This window comes from Tigriopus californicus, chromosome 3 (genome assembly GCF_007210705.1).
Source record: "Tigriopus californicus strain San Diego chromosome 3, Tcal_SD_v2.1, whole genome shotgun sequence".
Classification (NCBI taxonomy): domain Eukaryota; kingdom Metazoa; phylum Arthropoda; class Copepoda; order Harpacticoida; family Harpacticidae; genus Tigriopus; species Tigriopus californicus.
This window is the reverse complement of record NC_081442.1, coordinates 9,344,867-9,351,419: the sequence shown is the minus strand read 5'-3', so window position 1 is coordinate 9,351,419 and position 6,553 is coordinate 9,344,867. Positions and strand designations below refer to the sequence as shown.

The 6,553-nt window shown below is 45.8% G+C and overlaps 1 long non-coding RNA gene across 1 annotated transcript; it reads right to left on the bottom strand.

The window, feature by feature from the left end:
* Window positions 1-2,954: 2,954 nt before the first annotated feature.
* On the bottom strand, window positions 2,955-6,540 carry LOC131878519 (uncharacterized). Its single transcript, XR_009373034.1, has 2 exons — window positions 5,428-6,540; window positions 2,955-5,356 (listed from the first exon to the last, which is right to left on the bottom strand). It is a non-coding gene; the product is annotated as an uncharacterized LOC131878519 (long non-coding RNA).
* Window positions 6,541-6,553: the final 13 nt, after the last annotated feature.

The window sequence follows — 6,553 nt, the reverse complement described above, 5'->3', positions numbered from 1 at the left end:
GCTGAGCTATGATATTTGACCTCCGGTTCCGTTTACGCTGGATCCACGATATTTACTTTCGTTCCCAAACTTGAGGTTCAGATTATGACTTGCTCTTTTAAGATTTGAATCTAGGCCAAGCTTGTGTTTGTGGAATTTGAAATACAGGGTTCGAAATCTGCATTTGCTCTGGACAGTTATTCCAAGTTCTAATTAGATTAATGAACCTACCTTAAAAAGGAAGAGTGTTTAACCCCCAGCAACAAGACCGAAACCTTGGGAGAAATTGATACATCCACAAAGATTGCATTCTTCCCTAACCAACTCAAATGCCTCCGGTTAATGTAAACCTGGAGGTAATAATTTCCGAAAATGTAAACTAGCATTTCTGGCTGTTCATTCATGAATAAATCTTGCAATATTTTAAGCCTTGAATAGTCTTGGATCTCTGAGCTTGAAACATGTACTCGCACGAGTGCTAGAAGTTCTTCCCAAGCTCCCAAGTTTGGATGGATCTCAATTCCAGACAGACAACACATGGAAATCCCAATATGTGGTCCAACTACAGCCGAGCTGTCCACTACAGTTCGTTAGACTTCAGTCAAACCCTGTACTGCATGATGCATCTTTTCTGAAGACCCAAACTGCACTCACTAGTCTCCGGTAGGCCGGGAATTGCCGGTGGTTCTGATGTTCCCGCCCACTTCGAGGTGGTTGCTTTTCTTCTTCTTGCTCACTACCTATTCCAACAACGTCATGAACAGATTGCTCGTTGGAGCGTGTAACGAAAATGTAGTTCATGCTCGTGTGAGGGTGCTCTGAACTTTCCATTAGAGCGCACTTGAACTATGTTTCCTGAGGTCCTGGGAAGTTGTGCCCTTGAACCATTAGAATCCAGAAATTATATTTTTATGACTGCGTTTCTCTCGGTTATATCCAGCCCTCACTTTGTTCCGAGATCCTCTTGTGTTGGACGCGTCGAGACGTTTGGCTTCGCGAACTGCAAAATAAAGAAGATAATCTGGGAGCCTTTGAAGGCTAGAAAAGGCCATCCTCTTCCTCAATGTCAGGCGAGGGCGAGTGAATGGTTTCTGGTCTTGTGTTGTGTGCGCTCGGTCTACTAATGGGCAATGGGCGTTCTGCAAGGCTTGAAGTCCTGACTCTGAGGCTAAATTAGATTGAAAGTCCCTGTGGAAAAGACCTGAAAATATGGAACAAAGTCTGTCTGATCCAATCCCGTCCCCAACTTTTTCTGCTCTCTCTCTCTCTCTGTGTCAGGAGTGAAGGCAGCTATCGAATTGGAAGTGGGACCAAGATGTATTCGAAAAAATGGAGAAATTTGCTCCATCACGTCCAAGCCCAATGTTAGAGCACCCATTTCTGTCCCAACCATTGAGAGTAGGAGAAGGGCCTTTTTCCCGTTGGCCTCGACTTGGAAGCATGTTCTCAACGTATCCATAAATAATTTCATGCCCACTTCCATTTCAACCAAAAGAACAGAGACATGGACACGGTGGAACCAAGATCTGGACCCTCCTCAAACATGGCCTTCAGTTACATGACTCAAAACTTAATCCCATCTGACGGCTCGACGGCTCTTACCCAAACATGCCCCCGATCAAGTACAATTTTCAACGTGATTCCACTGACTTCGCTTCATCATTTCTGGTACAGCCAAAGTGATGGCGCTGGAAACTTAATCCCTTCTTTTATCATCTGACTAGACAGTATTTGGGCTAGCCTAGTTTTGGCAAGTGCAGATCCTCCCCAACACTTTTTTTTCTGGCCTAGATGGTATTGAAAATTCCCAGATATTTCAGCCCAAAGTCCCGTGTGCAAAGAGACAATGTAAATAAATCCAATTGGGGATTGCTTGTCCGGCAACAAGCCCATAAAATTGTGTTCTTGTGTGGCTTATCCATTAGGTGCCGCCAATGCATTGAGAATTGTCTGTAAAAAAGTACTTTACAGTTGGATCAATGAAACGAGGCATTTTGTGTCATGTATGGAAACCCGCTGGATTATAACCAAACCTTGATTGGTACACAAATTGCGCCAAAAATGTGTCTGACATACCAAAGAAAGAGCTGAAATTGGACAAATGAAGATGATCTTAGCCAGTCTGAATGACGTAATCAATATTGGCGAATATAATTGTAAATTGAAACAAGCGTTGTTTAGGCATCTAAGCGCTCAAGGACACATTTTTGCTTTATCACAATGGCAACGACTTCTTTGTTGTATTGGGTCCAGTCTGAAAGTAGCCTCCCATGTGGCCAATATATTTTCAATGTTGAAAGAGAACCGAGAGTGTCTTTTTTAAAGAAGGCGGTAGAGTACAAATTTCTGTGCGAAAATTCGGCAATCTTGGTTCCAATCTGGAAGAACATCAAACCAAGGGATTGGGTTCGGTTTCTCGTGAGAAATTCGTCTCTGTGGCCAAAATCCTGTCACTTAGTATGCTCGAGACCTGAGTTCGTAGAAGATCGGCTTTGAATGAGGGACAATATTAGGCTTTGTGGTTGGACCGGGTATTGCGGAGGGAGCTCGCTCGCTCAATACATAGAGGAATTGTGCCAGGTCCCCAGGAAACATCTGCACATTTTCCATTTTGCCTCCAGCAAAGTTCAGTTTCAAGGCCACCTTTTTTGTGGAAACACTTGCAACAAGTTATGACCTCCATTTCGGACAAAGGCTCTCTCTCTCTTTCAAGGTGTGAGATCTGTTTTATTTCCTTCAAATGTAGATGTGCTTCGCTAGCACATTTGTAATGACAATTTGTTGGGGAGGGGGGGTACGGGGAGAGAGTGGGTAAGGGTTCGTTTGAGAGGTCGGTTGGGAATTCGAGGAGTGGAGAAGGATGACTGAATACAACAAGATCATACAGAGGTGGATTACAAAGACTTGAAAAGTATAAATATAGATAGATCATTTGTTTTCTTATGTATGTATGTTTGTGTGTTTCCATCGGCATAGTCGGCCTCAAACACGGATAAAAAGACTCGTCAACACGTGTTTTCTGACCTATAACCGGTACACTTGAAGGAGGATGGATAGAAGGGAACCGAAAAGTTTGGCCTAAGAAAAGAGGGGGGGGGGGAAGGAACAAAGGGATTTGAAGTCGTTCTTGAGGTGTAATTCCATCCTCTCAAGTTACTGGGCCTTCTTGACACGCATGCACGACACAGGCAGTCAGTCAGTCATTGGTAAGACGAGCCACACATTCTCTGGCCAGAAGTTTCAATTGAATCACGTGTATGTACGAGGAAGCACAAAAGCGAAACAATTCGTACCAAATTTCACTCTGGCTCTTGCTTTAATTGATGATTGGATTTCGTTAGACGCCACACGAGCAGGCAAGTTCGTCCTATTTCGAGACTGTAACAGTTCTAGAAGAAGGAGGGCTCCATTTGGTTGGAGCAATCACCCTGCCTTCTACATACGTACGTAGTTCTCTGCAGAACTCAAGAGATGGAAGAAAAAAGTTTGGAAAAGAGTTGGAAGCTAATGTCATTGCAACAGATGTCCTCACATCAACGACATTCAGAGCCATTCACCTTTATGCCCATCAGAGGACAGAGGAGCACAAGTTTTGAGGGCTCTTTTTTGGCACTGGTATTATTTGGAAGCATATCTCTCGTGCACTCTGGCTGCATTGGAGAAGGGCGAATAGGAGGAGGACGACGAGAAGGAGTCAGAAATGGGCAAAGTTCATTGGTTTCCATTTAAACTCATAGTCATTCCAAGAACCTCGATTCAAGCGGCGGGATCATTCATACCGGGTGTTCCGTGCGAAGCACCAAAACGTTGGGTGAATGGGGCCGCCTCCGCCTGATGGTGCTGGAGGTCCCTGTTCTTGGGATGGATGTTGTGCACATTCACGAATCTCGCACGTGCGTGCACCTTGCCTTCGTGCATTGATGGTGAGAGAGGCGGACGGCAGCTGACGAGGCCTTTGGTTTAAGCAGCAATCCTTTTGTGCCCATATCCTGAGGTCCCCTTGGCTTCAAAGAAAATCAAGCGACCCTTCGTTTTGTTAAGTCTTCTTCTGCCAGCTCTTTGACTGCTTGGCAAATAACATGGAGGCATGGACGACAGATAAGGATGTTTTCAAAGGAAGAATGGAACTCGGAATCACCTTGGAACCCAGGCTCTCTTTTTGTCCATGCAATGCCCAAAGCGAGAGAAACGACTCGAGAAGACAGCCAGGCCTGTCATTGGGGAATTTATCCTGCCCAGGAGGTCCAATTTTGATTCTCTATCCATTTGGGTGGAATTGACGATGGGTCATGGTCACCCTTTTTCCGCTGGTTGTGATTTGGGTACTCCCACACAAGGACTACGTAGTCCTCGCAATACATGTTTTGAGCTAGTCAAGCAGGCGGCGAAATTTCTTGCGCTTCCATTGTGAAATAGTGATCAAACGTAAGCCACCAACATTGCGGGGGGGATTTTAAATGGGCCACAAAATACTCCCCGAGACCTTGTTTTGTGTCTGGGGAGCATTGCCTTCAAGGTCGAAGTGACGATAGCACCTACTTGTGTTCAAGATTCTGAAGCCACTCTTCTTCATTTGGCTTAATCCTCAATTCTTATTCCGAGGGTGTTCGGGCCATTTTCGTGCCGCAGCGATTCCTCTTATTCAATCCTGCCTCGTACTGGCTCCAATTTCGAGTGCCAAGACTTTAAGGGGCCGGGCACAGGAGAAGAAGCCATGAAACCGTCCATTCAAGTAATAAATGCATCTGGACATTCACCGGTTCCAACGACGATCCAATGAGCTACCCAGATTTTACCCGATCCATTGGCCCGTATACTATTCATGAATGGCGATGCGGTCGTTGTCGCCGTCACCGTTGCTGTTGTTGTTGAACATTAGAACTGTGGCTTCCATATCATTCTCAACGACGCAGTCATCGCCAGTCATCTCAAGTCAAGGCTGATGTCTCCTTGCCGCTCTTCAATCTTCACGGGACTGTCTTTGGCGTGGCGTCGATTGGATTTGCCTCATGCCACCAAAGGAAGCAGGCTTGTTACTTGTTCCCCAGTTGCCTCTGCAATGTCTTGATGCAGATCTTTTCTTGTTCGTTCCACACCATTCCTCTCTACTCCACTACTCCACTCCAAATTTCTCGGGATCACTGTTCTTGTTTTGCTCTTACATGGAAGAATGTACGTGTACGTATTGTACGTGGATTTTTTCCCCTCCTTTAAGCGGAGCCTTGGCTCAACTTCTGGATTCTCCCATCGAAACAGGTTCACTGGTTTTTTCCCTTCAAACCATCATTGTTCCACTTCATCTCGTGGCCTGATACTCGTCTAAGAGCCCTCGATGTTCTCGGAAGTGCATTTCAATTCAAGGCCACTCCATTGCCATCTTGGAATTGAAAAGAAGATGAAATCACTACCGAAATTGTCTTCCGACCGTTGATGAGTCTTTTTTAGTACCTTTTTTCTGATAGTGCATTGATTCCTCCTCGGAGCGGCGAAGTCTTTTTGGGAGGGCTCCTTTCTTCGTCGGGTTGGAGTACATGGGGCTCGTGTCAAAGAGGAATGAGGTACCCATAAAGTGTGGCATTCATCGAGGTGCACGAGCAATGATCTTGCATTGAAAGGCCTTTTCAAAACACTTTCGAGGACGATGAAAGCATTTTTACGTGAACGACATCGAGCGATCGAAGACGCTGCTACCTATTTAATGACGGTCATGCCCACCAGGCAAGATTAATTCGCAAAGAAAGGGCTCCTCGTGCTTCTTTTGATTCTGTCCGTCATGCAGTGCAGGAATTGAGGACACGGAATTGGGGCCCTGGTTCGCTCATCATTTCAGTTACGGTCACTCACCACGGGGGAATCGAAGAAATCTTCTCATGCCCACAGAGCAGTCAAGGAAAAAAGGAAAGTTTTCTTTCGCTCCTTGGGCCTCTACGTCATCCTCTTGTTAAAGCATGACAGAAAGAGCATAAAAGGCGGGTCTCAAGCCCTGGGCGCCCTCTTCTTCCAATCTAGAAGGTGGGTTGTTCCAGTTTGAATTCGGAAATCAGGAGCACAATGGAGACCGGGGATGTACTGTTTGCAGCTCGACAAGGTGTTAGACCGTGCCATGAATACTGATGCCTTGATTACGATCCAAGCTTTCCCTCTCTCTTTCTCTTTCTCTCTGCCATGACGAGACATTGTTTGGCAAGTGGTGAACTCAACACTTTCGGATGTGCGTGTGGGTGCAGGTGCGGCGCATGTTCCTCGTCCATTATCGTAGCATACTGTATAGAGAAGGAGACGGGAGTTGCGAGCATGTATAGGACAACGATGGCATCATTGTTTTCCTTCTTTTGTGTCCAGCATCCAGGATCATTCGTCTTTTTGAGGTAACTTTGGGAGGCCAGAGTAATAATGCCAATTTCGGGCCACAATTCTTCTTGCATCTGTCCATTTCTTTTGACCTTACGTCCCCGTTGCTTCTGTTTGCGCTTTTTCGTCTCCTTCCTCTGTGCTATGTGGTGAAGCTCTTTCAATCTACTGGCTAATGCCATGCGCTTATACGTAGAGGAAGGAGGGGGAGGGGNGTGCCATG